This window comes from Tamandua tetradactyla, chromosome 2 (genome assembly GCF_023851605.1).
Source record: "Tamandua tetradactyla isolate mTamTet1 chromosome 2, mTamTet1.pri, whole genome shotgun sequence".
NCBI lineage: Eukaryota > Metazoa > Chordata > Mammalia > Pilosa > Myrmecophagidae > Tamandua > Tamandua tetradactyla.
This window is the reverse complement of record NC_135328.1, coordinates 12103308-12124996: the sequence shown is the minus strand read 5'-3', so window position 1 is coordinate 12124996 and position 21689 is coordinate 12103308. Positions and strand designations below refer to the sequence as shown.

Sequence of the window (21689 nt, the reverse complement as noted above, 5' to 3'; positions counted from 1 at the left end):
CCTTCTTCATCTCCAAAGGTCTCTGACTATGTGGGTTCATGGTTCTCCCATGGCTTTCTCATGGCTCAGACTTTCTCCAAAATGTTTCCCCTTTTAAAGGACTCCAGTAAACTAATCAAGACCCACCTGGAATGGGTGGAGTCACAGCTCCCTCTGATCAAGGTTAATATCCACAATTGGGTGAGTCACATCTCCCTGGAGATAATTTAATCAGGTTTCCAACCTTCAATGATGTGATTAAAAGAAAAGGCCATCTCCACAAGATAGATCAGGATTAAAACATGGCTTTTCTAGGGTACATAATCCTTTCAAACCAGCACACACAGGGATTCCAGTTTATAACAGACTTTCAGATCTCAGATGATCCTTACCACACTATTTAGACTATACAGCTAATCTTTAATTTTGTATAACTATCCTAATATTCATTTACAAGACACAAAAGTGAGAAAAGTTTCCTGTCATAAAGTGAGGAGTTATGACTTGCAATGAGGTGTCTGACTACAATTTCACAATCATCCCAGTGCATTTTACCTTCCAGCACAAGACTTGAGCAGGTGTTGTGTAGATGAATCACATGCACTGGACTTATGAAGGGTGCAAGGACCAGGCAGAGAAGGTTACTTTTGCCCCTACACTCACTGTTCTGAAGAAATCCAATGAGAACAGGAGGCCCTGGTACATATACAGTTATCAAACATTTAGCCTCCCCCTCACTCATTTTGTATTTCTCAAGAAGGGGTTTTATGCAGTAACTTCATCCATAAGATGACCAATATATGTAATTCAGAGGAATGCTGAAAAAGTTACATAAGCTAATGTATGAAGTCCTTGGTTAACCAGACTAGGCTATGTTATGTTTCACTAAAAGACATCTATTGTTCTTCTTCTTCTTCTCCTTCTTCTTCTCCTTCTTCTTCTCCTTCTTCTTCTTCTTCTCCTTTTCTCCTTCTCCTTCTCCTTCTCCTTCTCCTTCTCCTCCTCCTCCTCCTCCTCCTCCTCCTCCTCCTCCTCCTCCTCCCCCCCCTCCTCCTCCTCCTCCTCCTTCTCCTCCTTCTCCTCCTTCTCCTTCTATATGATTTTGCAATTATTATTATCATTATCATTTTGAATATTTTGAAAAGACAAGGAATAAGAGCAAACGTCCTAGTGTATGTTAGGGTTCTCTAGAGAAACACAATCAACAGGGAACACTTGCAAGCATAAAATTTATAAATGTCTCACGTGAATGCAGGAATGCAGAGCCAAAATCCACAGAGTAGGCTGTGAAGCCAATGATTCCAATGGAGGGTCTGGACAAACTCCACAGGAGAGGCTCACCAGCCAAAACAGGAAGAGCCTGTCCCTTCTGAATCCTCCTTATAAGGCTTTCAGTGATTAGATTAAGCATCACTCATTGCAGAAGACGTGCCCCTTTGGCTGATTACAAATGGAATCAGCTGTGGATGCAGCTGACCTGATCATGATTTAATTCTATGAGATGTCCTCATCACAACAGACAAGCCAGCACTTGCCCAACCACCATTTGGCCAAGTTGACACATGAACCTGACCATGACAGTCCACCCTTTGTCAATTTGGCAACTATACATACCACCTTAAACCGTACATAATTTCTAAATAAAAAACAATAAAACAAACATTTTTTATTTCACCTAACAATGCTGAACTGTCCTGCACATAACTGGAAACACATTAAATGCCTCCAGAATAGGGTGCAAGTCCTTGGGTAATATTCATTCTTAAACTTGATATCTTACAACTTTAATAGTATAACATGAACAAAACAGCATTTCAGTTTTCATTTCTGTAACCAGTCACGTGGTCATAGTTCATATTTATCACTACCTTCTTCCACTACCCATTCCATGTTCCCTTTACCCTCACCAAGCACTTCAGATGGCCTGGATTCTTGGCCTGGTGGGGTGACCCAAACCTTCATTCCTGAAGTTTCAGAGCCATTGTAGTCCTGCCTGGATTGGGTTGTTGCAGTTTTCCATTGATTTTAACCACAGGGCATGGCAGTACTAAAAGACACCCTAGGGGATCTCCTATATGCCAGAAAAACTCTTCTTTATCTCCATTGTGTAGTTGCAGTCCTACTTCCCCCTGATAGTCAGAGTCAATCACCCCAGACAATAATATAATCCCCTTCTTGACTTGTTGATCCAGGGTCATGAGTAGCTCAAAATGACCAGGGGGCAGTCTTAGATTCCAGTTCAAATGGATCATTGTTGTTTTCCTGGTAGAAGTACGCCCCTTTTTGGAACTAAAACCTGTAGACCAGCAGAGCTCAGGGTCGCGTGGACAGGAAGAAAAAAAATTCCTAGTGGATCACTAGGGGTAATAGCGAGTGGTGCCACTCCCATTTCCACCCCTTGGTTCCTGGACCCATGGATCCTGGCTATGTGAGAAACAGCACCATACAGTGGATGCTGATTCAGAGAATACACAGCTTCCTGGAGAACATTACGCCAGCCCTTCAAGATATTGCCACCTAGTTGGCACCATAATTGAGTTTTAAAAAGGCCATTCCACCATTCTATCAATCCAGCTGCTTCTGAATGATGGGGAACATGGTAAGATCAGAGAATTCCATGAGCATGCGCTCATTCCCGCACTTCATTTGCTGTGAAGTGTGTTCCTTGATCAGAAGCAATGCTGTGTGAGATTCCAAGATGATGGATAAGGCATTCTGTAAGCCCATGGATGGCAGTTTTGGCAGAAGCATTGTGTGCAGGGAAAGCAAACCAATATCCAAAGTATGTGTCTATTCCAGTTAGAACAAATTGCTACCCTTTCCATGAAGGAGTGGTCCAATGTAATCAACCTGCCACCATGTAGTGGCTGGTCACCTCGGGGAATGGTGCTATATCAGGGGCTGAGTGTAGGTCTTTGTTGCTGGCAGATTGGGCACTCAGCAGTGGCTGTAGCTAGGTCAGCCTTGGTGAGTGGAAGTCCATGTTGCTGAGCCCATGCATAACTTCCATCCCTACCACCATGACCACTTTGTTCATGAGCCCATTGGGCAATGACAGGAGTTGCTGGGGAAAGAGGCTGACTGGTATCCACAGAACGGGTCACCTTATCCACTTGATTACTAAAACCTTCCTCTGCTGAAGTCACCGTCTGGTACACATTCACATGGGATACAAATATCTTCATGTTTTTAGCCCACTCAGAAAGGTCTATCCACATACTTCTTCCCCAGACCTCTTTGTCAACTACCCAATCATGCTCTTTCCATATCCCTGACCATCCAGCCAAACCATTAGCAATAGCCTATGAGTCAGTATACAAACGCACAGGCCAGCACTTGCCCAACCAGACAAACATGTACCACCACTTGGCCAAGTTGACACGTGAACCTGACCATGACAACTTCCCTCTCCTCTATGTGGGACATGACATACAGGGGTGGTGGTATGGGACAAGACTCCGAGGGATGAGCCTGGCCTTGGTACCATGGGATTGACAATGCCATCCTGACTAAAAGTGGGAAAAGAAGTGTAAAAAATAACGTATCAGTGGCTGAGAGAATTCAAACAGAATCAAGAGGCTACTCTGGAGTTCACTCTTACATAAACATCAGTTAGACACTGGTACCTATCAGAACTTTCCAAACCCCAACCAATCTTAAAGAACATTAAGGGCATTATGTAAGATTTTACAAAGGTTCCATGTACTAGGGCAACTTTCCAGAAACCCGCAACTTCCAGATGGGTCCCTGGACCAGATAAATCCTAAAATGCAGAAAGACCAGCTGCTTCAGAACATCAACTAGTTCCATCCCCGTATCCCATATTATCAACAGCCCCTTTCAACATGAAAAAGTTAGAATGGCCATAGCCCAAATACCCCTAAGGAGTGGGAGAAAGATCAAAGGTGATGGTGGAGTTATACAGAGAAAGTAGCATTTAATAAATGAGTATGATTGCTGAATCATTACATTGATATTAATTTTATCCTCCAGTATCATAGAGCAGCTAGCAGTAAAAACTTAAAATTGTGGAACTGTAACCCATACCAAACTCTAAAATCTGTTCTACAACTAATTGTTTTGAAATTTGTTGTTTTTTGTATATATGTTATTTTCACAAAAAAGAAAAAAAAAAGTCTATTGTGATGATAAAAGCACAGCTATATGATGATATTGTGAATGATCAATTGTATACTTTCGATGATTATGTGGTATATGTGCCAGTTTGAAAGGATTTATGTATCCTAGAAAAGCCATGTTTTAATCCTAATCCCATCTTGTATAGACAGCTGTTTCTTCTAATCCCTATTTGGTACTGTATGTTGGAGACTTTAATTAGATTTTCTCCATGGAGTTGTGACTTAATCAATTGTGGGTATTTAATTTGATTAGGTGGACTAGGTCTTGATTAGTTTACTGGGATTCTATAAAAGTGGAGACATTGTTTGGAGAAAACGCCTTTTGAGAATGGCGAGAAAGCCATAGCAGAACTGAGCAGAGCAGAGCTGAAAGAGACTGAAAGAACCACAGAATATACCAGCCACTGACCTTTGGAGATTCTGAGAGAGCAGAAAAGGATGACAGAATGCCATGGAACCATGGAGCAGAGAGTCCACCAGCCAGCGAGTTTTGGGGATGAAGAAAGAGAGCGCCTCCTGGGGAGCTTCATGGAGCAGGAGGCCTGGAGAGAAAGCTAGCAGATGATGCTGTGTTTGCCATGTGACTTTCCACTTGAGAGAGAAATCCTGAACTTTATCAGCCTTCTTGAATCAGGGTATCTTTCCCTGCATGCCTTAGATTGGACATTTCTATAGACTCGCTTTAATGGGGACATTTTCATGGCCTTAGAACTGTAAAATTGTAACTTATTGAATTCCCCTTTTAAAAGAGCCATTCTACTTCTGGTATATTGCATTCCAGCAGCTAGCAAACTAGAATAGTATGTGTATATATAATATACATAAATTTTAAAAAAGGAACAAAAAACTCATACATCCCATACCCCTTACTTCTTCCTCTCATTGACCACTAGTATTTCAATCTACCAAATTTATTTTATCCCATATGCCTCCATTTTTAATTTGTTTATTATCCCTAATTTTTTACTCATCTGTCCATACCCTGGATAAAAGGAGCATCAGACTATTGGGTTAGATTGTATGATGTACAAGAAAAAAAAAACTGTTTAAAGCTGCTTGCTCTTGACAGTACTAGGGCAATGAAATTTTATACTTGGCCATATTTTCCCAACTGATGCCCTATCTCTATTACTAGTGGGGCCCCAACAAAGAGAATCAGGACTCACAGGCTATGCCCTCTTAGACAGCATGATCCTGCAATGGACACCAAGCACCTAATATCCAGAAGATTCTTATATACTGCACCATGTGGGCCCCTTTGGGATGATCATTCTCACCAGGTGTCCTCCTCACTGCCCCCCCACCATTGTTTTCCCTGATTTCTAGACCAGAAACCATGGCGGTCTTTCAATGCTAATATATTGAGGGAACAAGGGAGTCATGGCTCATCCATTCACTTGTGCGTGTCTTTGTACAAGTCTACAACTCCTTTGTAGTCTACAAGACATTCATTCCGAGGTCTTCATCAGGAAATGGAGGTATCACAGAGTAACTCAGGATGTCTGTGATAGTAAATGCATCCTCCTTGAATAGAACCTGGTCCATTCCTGTCCTGTTCTACTATACATCAAGGATGGGCATCACTGCAGTTACAAACTGGTGGTGCAAGGGTTGCAGTTGTGTTCTCACACATCTGGCTGTCTCATGGAACTCACATCCTTATTTTGGTTGTAGTTGATAGGAGGAGATAGATTCACAGGCTGCCCCACCCCTCTGCCACACCTGATGCCTAAATTCTTCCCCTGAACCTGCAGAGAGGGAACTACATAAATGTGCATCACTGTGTGAAACATCTTCTTGTCCAACATCAGCTGACCATGTGTCTGAGCCACCAGTAGTGCAGAGTTGCCAGGGTTTCCCGGGCCTATAAACATATTCACTCAGCACTGAGAAGTGCTCAAGTGGCTTTTTGTTAAGTTTTCCTTCTCTTTTCTGGGAATACATGTAAATTCAGTATTTGTGATATAAAGGATTGATTATTATTCTAATATGGACAGCCATGAAGCCATGGCAGGTGGTTCATTATTTGTGGTCATGATTTCTGGTTGAGGTCAATCAATTCACACATACCCACTGTATTAGTTTGCTAATGCTGCGGGAACGCAATATACAAGAAAACAGAACAGCTTTTATAAAGGGAATTTATTATATTACAAGTTTGTAGTTCTAAGGCCATAAATATGTTCACACTAAGGAATTTAGAGAAAGATACCTTGGCTCAGGGAAGGCTGAAATGGGAAGGCATGTGCCTGATGTCTGCTGGTCCTTGTTCCCAATTTGCTGCTTCCAGGTTCTGGTGCCAGTGGTTGACTCTCTAAGCATTTGTAGGCCTTCACTTTGTTCCTATGGGACACAACTCTGGGTTCTGGCTTGCTTAGCATCTCATGGAAGGCACATGGCAACATTGACTGGGCCCTACCTCGGTCTAATCATCTGCTCTTTCTATCAACACTCCAAGCATCACCAAACATCGTGTCTCTATCAGCTCTAAAGCAACTGTTTTCCAAGCATCTGCATCTGAGGTATCTCCAAGATGTTTCTCCTTTTAAAGGACTATAGTAAACTAATTAAGATTCACCTTGAAAAGATGGAGTCACATAACCATCTAATCAAAAGACCACACCCACAATTGTGCGTGTCACATCTCCATGGAGATAATCTAATCAAAAGTTTCCAGCCTGCATATTTATTCAGGGTTAAACGAAATGGCTGCCTCCATAAGGATAGATCAGGATTAAGATATGTCTTTTCTGGGGTACATCACAGTTTCAAACTGGCACACCCACGAACATACCCACACACCCCACTGCCTACAACAACACTCATAACCATCTTCTCAGGGCATATTTTTAAGTACAAACAAAGTTTACCGTGGTACTCAATCAGCAATTGTTTACCCCAATGAATTTTTTATTTAATGACATCTGTCCTAGGCATCCCACAGAGCTGATTTACAAGGCTCCAAACTGTGAGATTATTCAACTGAAAATGCATTACGGTTTGAAGATTTTATGTACCCTAGAAAAATCATGTTCTTAAATTTAATCCATTCCTGTAGGTGTGGAAATACTGTGAGTAGGATCTTTTGATGAATGAGATCTTAAGTTGAGGTATCACCTACCTCGTTTTGGGTGGGTCTTAAAGATTTTACCATGTCCTTTTTAAGACGATAAGAAAAAGAAGAGAAATACAGAAAAAATGCCCCAGAGAAGCATTTTTGAGATACAGAGAAGGGCAGAGATAAGCAAAAACAGAGAAAATCCAGAGATGTCCAGAGACAAGGACACTCACAGAAGCTCAGAGAGGGACCAACTGAAGCCAGAAGCAATGAAACCCAGGAGAGAAGAGAGAGCAGCAGCAGACTCCACCATGTGCTGATCATATGACAGAGGATTTGAGAATTGTAGGTAGCCAGTCTTCAGAGAGAAAGTATTGATGTCTTGATTTGGACATTTTCATGGCCTAAGAAATGTAAATGTTAAGTTTTAAAATCTCCCATGGAAAAGCCAACCTATTTCTAGTATATTGCATTTCATCAACTTTAGCAAACTAAAACAATATGCTCTAGCTCTATCACCAGAAGACTACATGTCAGTCACTGAAAAAATCCTATAGGATTTTCAATACGAAATGAAACTAAAGAGGTATTTCAAAATTTCCCTAGAGCAAACACAAGTCAATCTCACAAAAACAAATCACACATCAAAGTATGCAAGTACAGTGTATAACACATGGATCTGGAAAGTATTGAGAGTGAACGAGAAAATTGACGATGTCAACATACCATGTCTCATTATTCTATGCCAGGGGAAATAATGATACTTACATATAGCAAATGCTTAAAATGTTCTCTATACTGCCAAGAAATTTACTAACTCTTTTAACTCATTTACTCTCCACACACAGAAAGACCTATGAGTTAAGTTGTATGTCATCTCTATTCCTATATGAGGAAATTGGTGCATATGGAAATCAAGTGACTGACTCAAGGTTATGTAATTTGAAGAAGGACAGCCAGCATTGGCCCAATACATCTTTGGTTCTAGAGCAAATTTCTTTAACCACTACTTTATAAAACATGTCAAAGAAGCGAGAATCCTACAAAAACTTCACCTGACAATAAGAGAAATACCTGGCATGATGAATGAAAACATAGTACCTCTTCCAGTGACCAGGGTAGACACTGCCCTTTTGTGGGTAACCTTTTATTCATTCTTCAAAAGTACATGATGGGGCTGGCCATGGTGGCTCAGCAGGCAGAGTTCTCGCCTGCCATGTTGGATACCTGGGTTCAATTCCCAGTGCCTTCCCATGCAAAAAAGAAAAGTGCATGATGGGTTCAGTGGTAGAATGTTTGCCTTTCATGTGGGAGAACCAGGTTTGATTCCCGGACCATGCACCACCCCCTAAAAAAAACTCATGATGTCCTATAGGTAAATAGTCAGTGTTGAATAATGGTGACATGTGGCCTGGAGTGGAGTAGAGGGCGCAAGTATAATAGTAAGGGCTTGGCAAGGCTGTACCCCTGTTTCCATAGCAAGTAGCTGATCAATGTCTCTGTATGTCCAAGGCTGGTCAAAAGAAGATCATTGATTGATCACTGGGATTAAGCCTCAAGGATTTTCATGGCTGAAGAAGACACACCACCATAAGTATGGAAATTAGGTCCAGAAAATGTCTTATTTTAATGCTATTCCCACCACCTTATAAAGCATATGTATAGTAGAGTCTGGGTTTGGAAGAATGGAACTTGGAAATGCCCACCTGATGGCTCCATATGACCTGACATCCTCATTCCATACTAACTGTCAAGAGTCACCACAACCTGACAGAGCAGCCTCTTCAATAAACAGTGTTCAGAGAACTGGATATCCATATGTAAAAGAATAAAAGAGATCCATACCTCAACCCTATACAAAATTATCTAAAAATGGATCAAAGACCTATACAATACAGTTAAGACCATAAAACTTTTAGAAGAAAAGGTATGGAAGTATCTTATAAATCTTGTAACAGGAGGTGGCTTCCTAGACTTTACACCCAAAGCACCAGCGCTGAAAAATGAAATAGATAAATGGGATCTCCACAAAATTAAACACTTTTGTGCATCAAAGAACTTTGTCAGGAAAGCAAAAAGGCAACCTATACAATGGGAGACAATATTTGGAAACCACATATCAGATAAGTGTTAAGTATCCAGAATATATATAGAGATTTTTTAACTCAACAACAAAAAGGCAAATAATCCAATTTAAAAATTGGCAAAAGACATGAACAGAAGAAATACAAATGGCTAAAGGTACATGAAAAGATTTTCAACCTCACTGGTTATTAGGAAAGTGCAAATCAAAACCACAATGAGATATCATCTCACATCCACTAGAATGGCCATTATCAATAAAACAGAAAACAAGTGCTGGAAATTCTGTGGAGAAAGAGGCACACTTTTCTACTATTGGTAGTAATGTAAAATGGTACAACCACCTCGGAAAGCAGTTCAGAAGTTCCTCAGGGTGGAGTGGAGGGGGCATGTATAATGATAGGGGCTTGGCAAGGCTATACACTTGTTTCCATACCAGGTAGCTGACCAGTGTCACTGTATGTCCAAGGCTGGTCAAAAGTAGATCATTGACTGAACACTGAAATTAGGTCTCAAGGAGTTTCATGGCTAAAGAAGACACACCACCATCAGAATGGAAATTAGGTCCAGAAAATGTCTCATTTTCTGTATAGAATTGTCATATGATTCAGCAATCCCATTCCTAGGTATCTACTCAGAGGAACTGAAGGCAAGGACACAAATGGGCATTTTCATATCAGTGTTTATAACAGCATTATTAATGATTGCCAAGAGATGGGAACAGACCAAATGTCCACAAATGGATGAGTGGCTAAAAAAACTGTGATATACACATACAATGGAATATTGCACAGCTGTAAGACAGAATAAAGTCATGAAGCATGTAACAATGTGGATGAAACTTGAGGACATTAAACTGAGTGAAATTAGCCAGAAAAAAAAGGCAAATACTCTATGGTCTCACTAATAAGAGCTAAAATTAATGAGTGAACTTTGAGAGTTGAAGTTAAGAAATACAGGGTATCAGGAGATAAAAATAGGGTGGAAATTGGGCATTTGGTTTTGAAGGCATATGGATTGTACAACAGGACTGATTGTAAAAATTCAGAAATGGATAACACAATACTACCTGATGGTAGCACAACAATATAAGAACACTGAATGAAGTTGAGTGTGAGTATGGTAGAGGGAGAGGGGCTGGGGTCACGTATGAAAACAGAAGGAAAAGTAGTGAATTAAGACTGAGATGGTATAACTTAGCAATGCTTAGATTAGACAATGGTGGTGCTTAAATGGATAAAAAACATTTTTACACGAGAGAGAACAAATGAATGTCAATGTTGCAAAGTGTTGAAAATGGTTGGTATACAGGAAAAAGTACAATCAATGCAAGCTATGGTCTATATTCAACAGTAACACTGTAATATGCTTCAAGTGATTGGCAACAAGGCAGGAGGAGGACATGGAGAAGGTTATGGCTTCTTTGCAGAAGAAAAGGAAATGTCTTCAGATAGATTATGGTGGTGAAGGTATGTCTATTAGGTTGGATTGTATGATGTGTGAATAAAGTTGTTTAACAATGAATATAGAGAAAAAAGTGCTAGAAAAATGTGGAGAAAAAGATGTACCTATTTACTGTTGATATGGTAGCTAAGAGGCATAGCCCCTTTGGAGTGCAGTGTGGTGGTTCCATTGGAGGCGTGGGGTTGGGTTCCCATATGATCCTGCAACCTCGTTGCTAGGTATATACTTGAAGTAACTGAAAGTGAGGACATGAATGGCCATTTGCACACTGGAGTTTATGGCAGCAGTGTTCATGATTTGCAATGGATATAGGTGGGCTAAGGGTACAACAACTGCAGGAAGGAAGGCAGTACTGAGCAGCTGCAAGAAGGAATGAAGTTGTGAGGCATACAACAAGGTGAATGAACCTAAGGACAGTACGTTGAATTAAATGGCAGAAACAAAAAGACATATATTATCATGTCTCATTTATATGTGCTAGTTGTAATGTATAATCTCAGAAAATTGAAGTCAAGAGAATGGGTATCGTGTAGGAGCCTATTATAAAGGGCCCTAGATTATAAGCTCTTATAGAAGTCACACATATTCAGGAGTTGTAACTGTTATTTCTAAATTCTGAGATACTGTACTGTTTGTATATAAATTCATTGTTCCCAGAAACTTTGGGTAATTATGTGGCACCTGGGGCTCAGGATTAGAACTCTGAAGCTATGAAAGTCAGCAGTATTCCACACAGGAATTATTTAAGAAATTGAAAAAGTGATCAGATGTCAACTAGAGATAGGAATGAATATGATTTGGATAGGAATAAGGTAAATAACAATATGGGGTAAAGGATGTATGAGGTCAAAGGAAGGGATGTTTATTTGGTGCAAAATTTATATTTGGGGCAGGCACATTATCTAATTTAACCTGTAAATTCACTTCATTTTAACACCATAATTACACTGAATCTTGAATAGGTATAAGATGATGTTGGTTTGTCCAGGTTAGTGTGATGTCACGATATTTCCCAAAGCAGTGTGGGTAGAGTATTTGCAAAGTCCCTTTGGGGGACTGGTGAGAAAGGAGGAAATATTTAACTTCCCCATCTAGGGAATTCCTGATATTTTCACAAGCAATGGGGACAACCAATTCAATAGGCTGGTCCCTCATTTTTGGAGTTCACCCCTATGAAACTTATTCCTGTCAAGGAAAGGTAAGCTTACTGATAATAATGCCTAAGGGTCACCCTCAGAGAACTTTTGTTGCTCAGATGTGTCCTCTCTCTCTAATCCAATTCAGCTGGTGAACTCACTGTCCTCCCACCAATGTGGGACATGACTCCCAGGGGTGTAAATCTCCCTGGAAATGTGGGACATGACTCCAGGGATGAGCCAAGTACCAGCAACATGGGATCAAGAAAGCCTTCTTGAGGAAAAGGAGGAAGAGAGAAATGAGACAAAGTGGTTTCAGTGGCGGAGAGATTTCAAACAGAGTTGAGAGTTTATCCTGTAGGTTACTCTTATGCATTATGTAGATATCCCTTTTTAGTTTATGGTGTATTGGAGTGGCTGGACCTGAAATTTGAATTGTGTTCCAGTAGCCCTGAATCTTGAAGACAATTGTCTAACTATATAACTTTTACAAAGTGAATGTGTGGTGGTAAAAATATTGTGTCTGATGCTCCTTTTATCCAGGGTAAGGACAGATGAGTAAAAAAATAAGGATAAAAATAAATAAATAATAGGGGGGATAAAGGATAAAAAATTGGGTAGATTCAAATAATGGTGGTCAATGAGAAGGAGTGGTATAGGATATAAGAGTTTTACTTTTCTCTTTTTATTTCCTTTTCTGAAGTGATGTAAATGTTTTAAAAATGATCATGGTGATGAATACACAAGTCTGCGATGATATTGTGCACCACTGATTATATGCCGTGTATGGACTGCATGCGTGTTAAGATTTCTCACTAAAAATATTTTTAAATGGTGTTAGAGAAATTAGGAATAAACAATAATTCAATTTGAGAAAAGAAGTATAACAAACAAGTATCAGTGACTGAGAGAATTCAAATAGAATTGAGAGGCTACTCTGGAGTTCACTCTTATGCAAGCTTCAGTTAGACATTGCTATCTAGCATAACTTGCCAACCCCCAACCAAAATCATTCCATTCAATCCTAAAGAACACCTAAGGCAATATATAAAATTCTACAAAGGCTCTGTATACTAGGTTAACTTTCCAAAAACCTACAACCTCCAGATGGGACCCTGGACAAGATAAGTCCTAAAAGCTAGAGAGGCCAGCTCCTCCCCTCTTCCTATCCCATATTATTGACAGCCCCTCCCAACATGAATAAGTTAGAATGGCCATAGCCCAAATACCCCTAAAGAATGGGTGAAAGATCAAAGGTGATGGTGGAGTTATACAGAAAATGTAGGGTTTAACAAATGAGTATGATTGCTGAATCATTATATTGATATTTCTTTTAGTCTCCAGTATCCTAGAGCAGCTAGAAGTAAAAACCTAAAATTGTGGAATTGTAACCCATACTAAACTATGAAATCTGTTCTACAACTAATTGTTATAATGTGCTTTGAAATTTATTGTTTTTTTATATACCTGTTATTCTTCACAAAAAGTAAAAACGTCTAGTGTGATGATAAAACATTTTATTTCTTCCAGTTTCCAGTGTTCTGGAGCAGTTAGAAGGAAAAATCTGAGAGGATGGTATGGTAGCCCATGACAAATTCTGGGATCTGGCCTGTAACTACTTGTTGAAGAGTGCTTTGAAAACTACTGCTTTTTTCTTTCTTTGCTTTGTATATATGTTATATTATACAATAAAAGCAGTTAAAAGAGATAATTAATTTTAAAATAAGTCACCACACCATTAATACATATAACCCTGTGAAACGATATTTGACAAGGCATTTTACTGCATTCTGAAACCTAATATCTTTTGTATGATTTGTCGACAAACCTAGGCCCCCTTTCAACTTATTTTAGTAAAATGTGTTGTGATTAAGACTGAGCTATCACAGACCTTATTTTCCTTTCTCCACCCATTTTTCTGAAAGGACTGATTTCACCATCCATTTCAAAGTTATTCCTGCAATGCCTTTTGATCAACGGCATTCTAAATATAATGAATTTGGTGCAGTTATACAAAGTTTGGGGGGAATTAAAATTTATCTGACAGCAAACACAAACAACACAGAAATCCCAAAATGAATGATAGGACAATAAGATACCTAATAAATATAAATAGAGCAATGTATAGTAGGCAGAAGCATAGTCTCTAAAGTGTAAATGGCACAAACCAATTATGACATTTGGAACTAGAAATGGAGATACCAGATGATACCCCATCCTAATGTTTTTTTTTTCCTAAATCCAAGGATGGGACTTCTGGCCAAAGGTAACATGGAAGTGTCCATAGATCATAGGACATCCTCCCATGAAGCCCAATTCTTCAAGTTCTTCTGATAAGGATATGCTTAATTTTAAAATGAAATATTATTTATATTCATGCAATATTATAAAATAAATAGGACAGTAAAAGAAATCAATCTAGCCACCATCTTAATGAGGGTAATGCTTATTTTACTACAATTGCTTCAGGTTGTTTATTAAATAACAGCTTTATTTATTAACATTTTCATAGGACATACTATTCACTCATTTAAAGTGTAGAATTCAATTGTTTTTAGCATATTTACAGAATTGTGCAAACATTAGCACTGACAATTTTAGAATATTTTCATCATCCCAAAACAATCCCATACCCATTAGAAGTCACACCCCATTTTATACCAATCTCCCCAACACTACCACCCACAGTGTGTTATAGCCAGTTTTCTGTTCTATCATTTTTCCTATTCTGGAGATTCCACATGAATAGAGTCACGCAATATGTGGTCTTTTGCAGGGCTGGATGACCATGTATCTTGGCCCCTCTGTCCTGAGCTCCCTACATCCCCATACCTTCTGGAGAGTAGAAAGAAAGAAGTCTCCTCTTAGACACAAAAGTCAGGAGAGTGGAGAAAAATGAAGGGTTTAGGGATTTATCTTCCACCTGCAACTCCAACCTGTGGTATCTGAAAACCCAGGGAACCAATGGGTTATATAGGGGAGGTACACAAAGGGCTCTAGAGCCTGGCTTATTAGATGGAATCAACTCTGCCTCACCTGGCCATGTGGTCACAGGCAAGATATGTCCCTCTCTGGGACTCAGTTTCCCCATCTCTGCTGTGGGAGCCAATGAAAAATGTTGGTGAAAAGAAGAGCTATGGAGGCAGATAGGCCTAGTTCTGAGGTTCACTCTTGCCATTATTATTAACCTTGTGCTTTCACATGAATCTCACCAATCTGTGCCTCAGTTTATCTCTCTATATATGAAGAAAATGATTATACTTACCCTCAGCAATATCTGTCTGGTTCAGAAAGGGCTTAATGGATTTTCAGGTACTGAGAAGTGATCAGAGGACAGCAGGTGTTTTATTACTGTCCTTCTAATTCTCAAGTCTGACCAAGCTCCCACATCTCCATGAGTCACAGCTCCTCTGCTCCTCCATAGTGTAGCCAGGTGACCCAGAGACTCACATTTGGTACATGCGGATCCAGTGACCAGGTGTCCTCCCCATGCATAGTGGCCTACACTGGGCTGAGGCTGGGAGGTGCTGGTCCCATTCAACCCCTGCTCTCAACCACTTTGATTGAGAACCCAACCATGACAGATCACCAGATGTTGACAAGGACTCCACAGATGACCAGCAGCATGGGGGGCACAAGGTAGCCTTGTAGGTGCTCAGCCTGTGATGCCCTCATCCTCAGTCTGACACTCTTTGGATTCACATTACTCTCTCCTGGTAGGGACTTACTGCTCTTTCAACCCTTGGAGTCAAACAGGCCTTGGCAGAGATGCTGGAGTCGAGGACAAGCACTCTGGGAGGGGTCCAGCCTGGGGCAGAGCCTGGAAGATGGAGAGAGACTGAGAAAATTCTTCAAAGAGAAAGGCCTAGTACTTTGGGTTGTGCAGGTATGGGGGCCAGAGAGAGAGGCAGGAGGGACATGGAGTGGTCAGATTAGCCCAAGTGTGTTGGTTTCTCAGGAAAGATGACACTTCTGAGGTGGGGGCTGGTGATCTCAACAATGAAGGGGCTATGTGATGAAGAGAACACCAATGGGCCTGAATGGGTTGTTACCATGGCAACCACAGCCCATTGGGTCCTGTGTAGTTTTTGAGCCACTCCAGGAGCAAGATGTCTGGCTGCAGCTCACAGACAGCTCCCCAAAAAGTGACTTTGTCATGGATGCCTGGAGCTCCTATGTATCCAATTCTCTGTCTTAGTCAAGTGTGGGGATTCTGAGTGTTGGTGCTTAGCAACTGGTTCCCTTCTCTAACCCTCTTTTCATCCTCCATAAAATAGGATTGTGATTTGAGTGTAAATATTTTTTTAATTAAAAGAGGATCTGTATGATGAAACCTATGAAAATCTGATGAACAGAATCAAACAAGACCTGAATAAATAGAGAGACAGAACACTGCCATAGATCAGTGTACTCAACTTCTTCTCCCCAAATTGACTTATAAGCTTAATGTAACTATCGACCCCCAATAAGTTTTTTTTGTCAATACAGGGAAGCTTATTCTAAAGCTTATATAGAGTGGTAAAAAGACTAGAATGGCTAAAATTGCTTTGAGAAAACATAGCAGGTTGGAGGATATTAAGACTATCATAAAACTACAGTAATAATTTATAGTATTGGTGAAGGAATAGATTTACATTGTAATGAGAAAGGACAGAGAGTGTGGAAAATGTTCCATCCACGCACAGCAAACTAATTTTTGACAAAGGTGTAAACAAACTGTGGTAGATCTGTAGGAGTTAAAAGGTTGATATTTAACCTAAAGCTTGCAGACACAAGTCTAAGAGGGGATGAAGATTTGAGCTTACAGGTTCTGGAACTTCAATAGAAGCTGAGATATGCAGACAAAGCACAATGAGGTGTGGAAGAGACTTGCTTAAGGGAAATTAACATCCTAGCGTAAGAAGTATTTACTTCATGGAACTTGTTTTTACATTGTATAGCTTTTGCATGCAAACCTTTATCACCTTTCTTGCTAGTATATAATTTTGTACTTGGCAGGAAATAAACTTATCTGAAGACTGATGTCTCTGGATCCCCTGATCCCTTTCTCTCTCTCATTTTACTTTAACATTCCTTAGGGTCATAGCTGCAGCCAACATATATCTATACCAAGAAATACTACTCGGTAATGAAAATGAGCCATCTTTTACACAGTAATCACTTGGGTGAATCTCAAGGGCTTTAAAAAACCAATCTTAAAAGATCACATATTCTAGGATACCATTTAGTAACACTCTCAAATAGACAAAAACTGTAAAGATTTAGAGTAGATTCCTGGTTCCAGGGGTTAGGATGGTGTGGGGGAGGATTTTTATGGTTATGAAGGGGCACATGAGGATTTCTTCACAGTCCAGGAATGGCTCTGTCTTGATTGCAGTGGTGCTTTTATGAATGACTTCACATGTCATAAAATGACACAGAGCTTCCAGCACATGCTGTGCCAATGTGAGTTTCCAGGTCTTAACATGGTCCTGAAATTACTGAAGACGTAACAAATAACTGTGGGAAACTGGGTGAAGGGTACACAGCTTTTCTCTGTACTGCTTTACAAATTTTTGTTAAGCCAATAATTTTCAAAATAAAAAATTAGGCAACTCTTCCACAAAAATGGGGAGAAGAGGATGACAACTTTACCCTCTTGGTGAGAAATGACATATTTTAACTAATTTTTAATGCTTTGTAGTATTTCTTAGTCCCTGGAGGCTGTGACTACAATTCCCTTTAAAGGTTAATGAGCTGGGGGTTAATGCAGTGCAATTTGGGGATTGGAGTGAAGGAATCTGGTGATATTTTTGTATTTCACATTTATCCTTAAAAAAAGAAAGGAGGCATGCATGAGGGTTCAGTGGTTGAATGCTTACCTTTCCTGTGGGAGCCCTGGGTTCAATTCTTGGACCATGGACCCAAAATAAAAAGCATAAAGAAGAAACCAGGGTCACAAAGCAAGTCTCAACAAATTTAAAAAGACTGAAATCATACAAAACACTTTCTCAGATCATAAGGGAATGAAGTTGGAAATCAATAATAGGCAAAGCGCCAGAAAATTCATAAATATGTGGAGGCTCAACAACACACTCTTAAGCAACCAGTGGGTCAAGGAAGAAATTACAAGAGAAATCAGTAAATATCTCAAGGCAAATGAAAATTTAAAAACAACATATCAAAATTTATGGGATGCAGCAAAGGCCGTGCTAAGAGGGAAATTTATTGCCCTAAATGCCTATATCAAAAAAGAAGAAAGGGCAAAAATACAGGAATTAACTGTCCACTTGGAAGAACTAGAGAAAGAACAGCAAACTAACCCCAAAGCAAGCAAAAGGAAAGAAATAACAAAGATTAGAGTAGAAATAAATGAAATTGAGAACATGAAAACAATTGAGAAAATCAATAAAACCAGAAGTTGGTTCTATGAGAAAATCAATAAGATTAATGGGCCCTTAGCAAGATTGACAAAAAGAAGAAGAGAGAGGATGCAAATAAATAAGATCAGAAATGGAAGAGGAGACATAACCACTGACCCCATAAAAATAAAAGAGGTAATAACAGGATACTATGAATAACTTTATGCCAATAAATATAACAATGTAGATGAAATGGACAACTTCCCAGAAAGGCATGAACAACCAACTTTGACTCGAGAAGAAATAGATGACCTCAACAACCAATCACAAATAAAGAAATTGAATCAGTCATTCAAAAGCTTCCCAAAAAGAAAAGTCCAGGAGCAGACAGCTTCACATGTGAATTCTACCAAACATTCCAGAAAGAATTAGTACCAATCCTGCTCAAACTCTTCAAAAAAAATGAAGTGGAGGGAAAGCTACTTAATTCATTCTATGAAGCCAACATCACCCTCATACCAAAACCAGGCAAAGATATTACAAAAAAAGAAAACAACAGACCAATCTCTCTAATGAATATAGATGCAAAAATCCTCAACAAAATTCTAGGAAATCGAATCCAGCAACATATTAAAAGAATTATACATCATGACCAAATAAGATTCATCCCAGGTATGCAAGGATGGTTCAACATAAGAAAGTCAATTAATGTAATACATCATATCAACAAATCAAAGCAGAAAAATCACCTGATCATCTCAATTGATGCTGAGAAGGCATTTGACAAAATTCAACATCCTTTCCTGTTGAAAACACTTCAAAGGATAGGAATACAAGGGAATTTCCTTAAAATGATAAAGGGAATATATGAAAAACCCACACTAATATCGTCCTCAATGGGGAAAAACTGAAAAATTCCCCCCTAAGATCAGGAACAAGACAAGGATGTCCACTATCACCACTGTTATTCAACATCGTGTTGGAAGCTCTAGCCAGAGCAATTAGACAAGAAAAAGAAATACAAGGCATCAAAATTGGAAAGGAAGAAGTAAAACTATCACTGTTTGCAGACGATATGATACTATACGTCAAAAACCTGGAAAAATCCACAACAAAACTACTAGAGCTAATAAATGAGTACAGCAAAGTAGCAGGTTACAAGATCAACATTCAAAAATCTGTAGCATTTCTATACACTAGTAATGAACAAGCTGAGGGGGAAATCAAGAAATGAATCCCATTTACAATTGCAACTAAAAGAATAAAATACTTAGGAATAAATGTAACTAAAGAGACAAAAGACCTATACAAAGAAAACTACAAAAAACTGTTAAAACAAATCACAGAAGACCTAAATAGATGGAAGGGCAAAACGTGTTCATGGATTGGAAGACTAAATATAGTTAAGATGTCAACTCTACCTAAATTGATTTACAGATTCAACACAATACCAATCAAAATCCCAACAACTTACTTTTCAGAAATAGAAAAAACAATAAGCAAATTTATCTGGAAGGGCAGGGTGCCCCGAATTGCTAAAAGTATCTTGAGGAAAAAAAAATGAAGCTGGAAGTCTCACACTATCTGACTTTAAGGCATATTATGAAGCCACAGTGGTCAAAACAGCATGGTACTGGCATAAAGATAGATATATTGTCCAATGGAATCGAATAGAATGCTCAGATATAGACTCTCTCATCTATGGACATTTGATTTTTGATAAGGCAGTCAAGCCAACTCACCTGGGACAGAACAGTCTCTTCAATAAATGATGCCTAGAGAACTGGATATCCATATGCAAAAGAATGAAAGAGGATCCATATCTCACACCCTATACAAAAGTTAACTCAAAATGGATCAAAGATCTAAACATTAGGTCTAAGACCATAAAACAGTTAGAGGAAAATGTAGGGAGATATCTTACAAATCTTATAATTGGAGGCGGTTTTATAGACCTTACACCTAAAGCAAGAGCACTGAAGAAAGAAAGATATAAATGGGAGCTCCTCAAAATTAAACACTTTTGTGCATCAAAGAACTTCATCAAGAAAGTAAAAAGACAGCCTACACAATGGGAGACAATATTTGGAAACGACATATCAGATAAAGGTCTAGTATCCAGAATTTATAAAGAGATTGTTCGATAAACAACAAAAAGACAGCCAATCCAGGCAGGCCATGGTGGCTCAGCAGGCAAGAATGCTCGCCTGCCATGCCAGAGGACCCGGGTGCGATTCCCAGTGCCTGCCCATGTAAAAAAAAAAAAAAAAAAAAAAAAAGACAGCCAATCCAATTACAAAATGGGAAAAAGACTTGAACAGACACTTCTCAGAAGAGGAAATGCAAATGGCCAAAAGGCACATGAAGAGATGCTCAACGTCCCTGGCCATTAGAGAAATGCAAATCAAAACCACAATGAGATATCATCTCACATCCACCAGAATGGCCATGTGCTGGAGAGGATGTGGAGAAAGAGGCACACTTATTCACTGTTGGTGGGAATGTCAAATGGTGCAACCGCTGTGGAAGGCAGTTTGGCGGTTCCTCAAAAAGCTGAATATAGAATTGCCATATGACCCAGCAATACGATTGCTAGGTATCTATTCAGAGGACATAAGGGCAAAGACACAAATGGACATTTGCAAACCAATGTTTATAGCAGCATTATTTACAATTTTAAGGAGATGGAAACAGCCAAAATGTCCATCAACAGACGAGTGGCTAAACAAACTGTGGTATATACATATGATGGAATATTATCCAACTTTAAGACAGAATAAACTTATGAAGTATGTAACAACATGGATGGACCTTGAGAACATTATGCTGAGTGAGACTAGCCAAAAACTAAAGGACAAATACTGTATGGTCTCATTGATATGAACTGACATTAGTGAATAAACTTGGAATATTTTGTTCATAACAGAGACCATCAGGAGATAGAAATAGGGTAAGATATTGGGTAACTGGAGCTGAAGGGATACAGACTGTGCAACAGGACTGGATACAAAAACTCAGAAATGGACAGCACAATACTACCTAACTGTAATACAATTATATTAAAACACTGAATGAAGCTGCATGTGAGAATGATAGAGGGAGGAGGGCTAGGGACATAAACGAAATCAGAAAGAAAGATAGATGTTAAAGATTGAGATGGTATAATCTAGGAATGCCTAGAGTGTATAATAATAGTGAAATGCACAAGGTACAATTTTAAAAATGTTTTTGCATGAGGAAGAACAAAGGAATGTCATTATTGCAGGGTACTGAAAATAGATGGTAATTAATATTTTAAAATGTCACCTTCCGTGTGAGACTAAAGTAAAAAATGTTTATTTGTTACAAAATTTATATTTTGACTGGTGCATTTCCTAATATAATTTATGTAGATAGTTTGATTGAATGCCGTAAGTACTTGGACTCTCAGGTAGGACATGAGATTTTGCTGGTTTGTCCAGAGTGATGCCCCGATGAATCCCAGAGTGAT

The 21689-nt window shown here is 39.2% G+C and overlaps 1 long non-coding RNA gene across 1 annotated transcript in view; it reads right to left on the bottom strand.

Moving 5' to 3' along the window:
- LOC143666143 (uncharacterized) overlaps positions 1–15861 on the bottom strand; it is a 63224-nt gene extending 47363 nt beyond the window's left edge. The window contains exon 1 of the long non-coding RNA XR_013167414.1: positions 15124–15861. This is a non-coding gene — a long non-coding RNA (uncharacterized LOC143666143). The remainder of the gene's footprint in view (positions 1–15123) is intronic.
- Positions 15862–21689: the final 5828 nt, after the last annotated feature.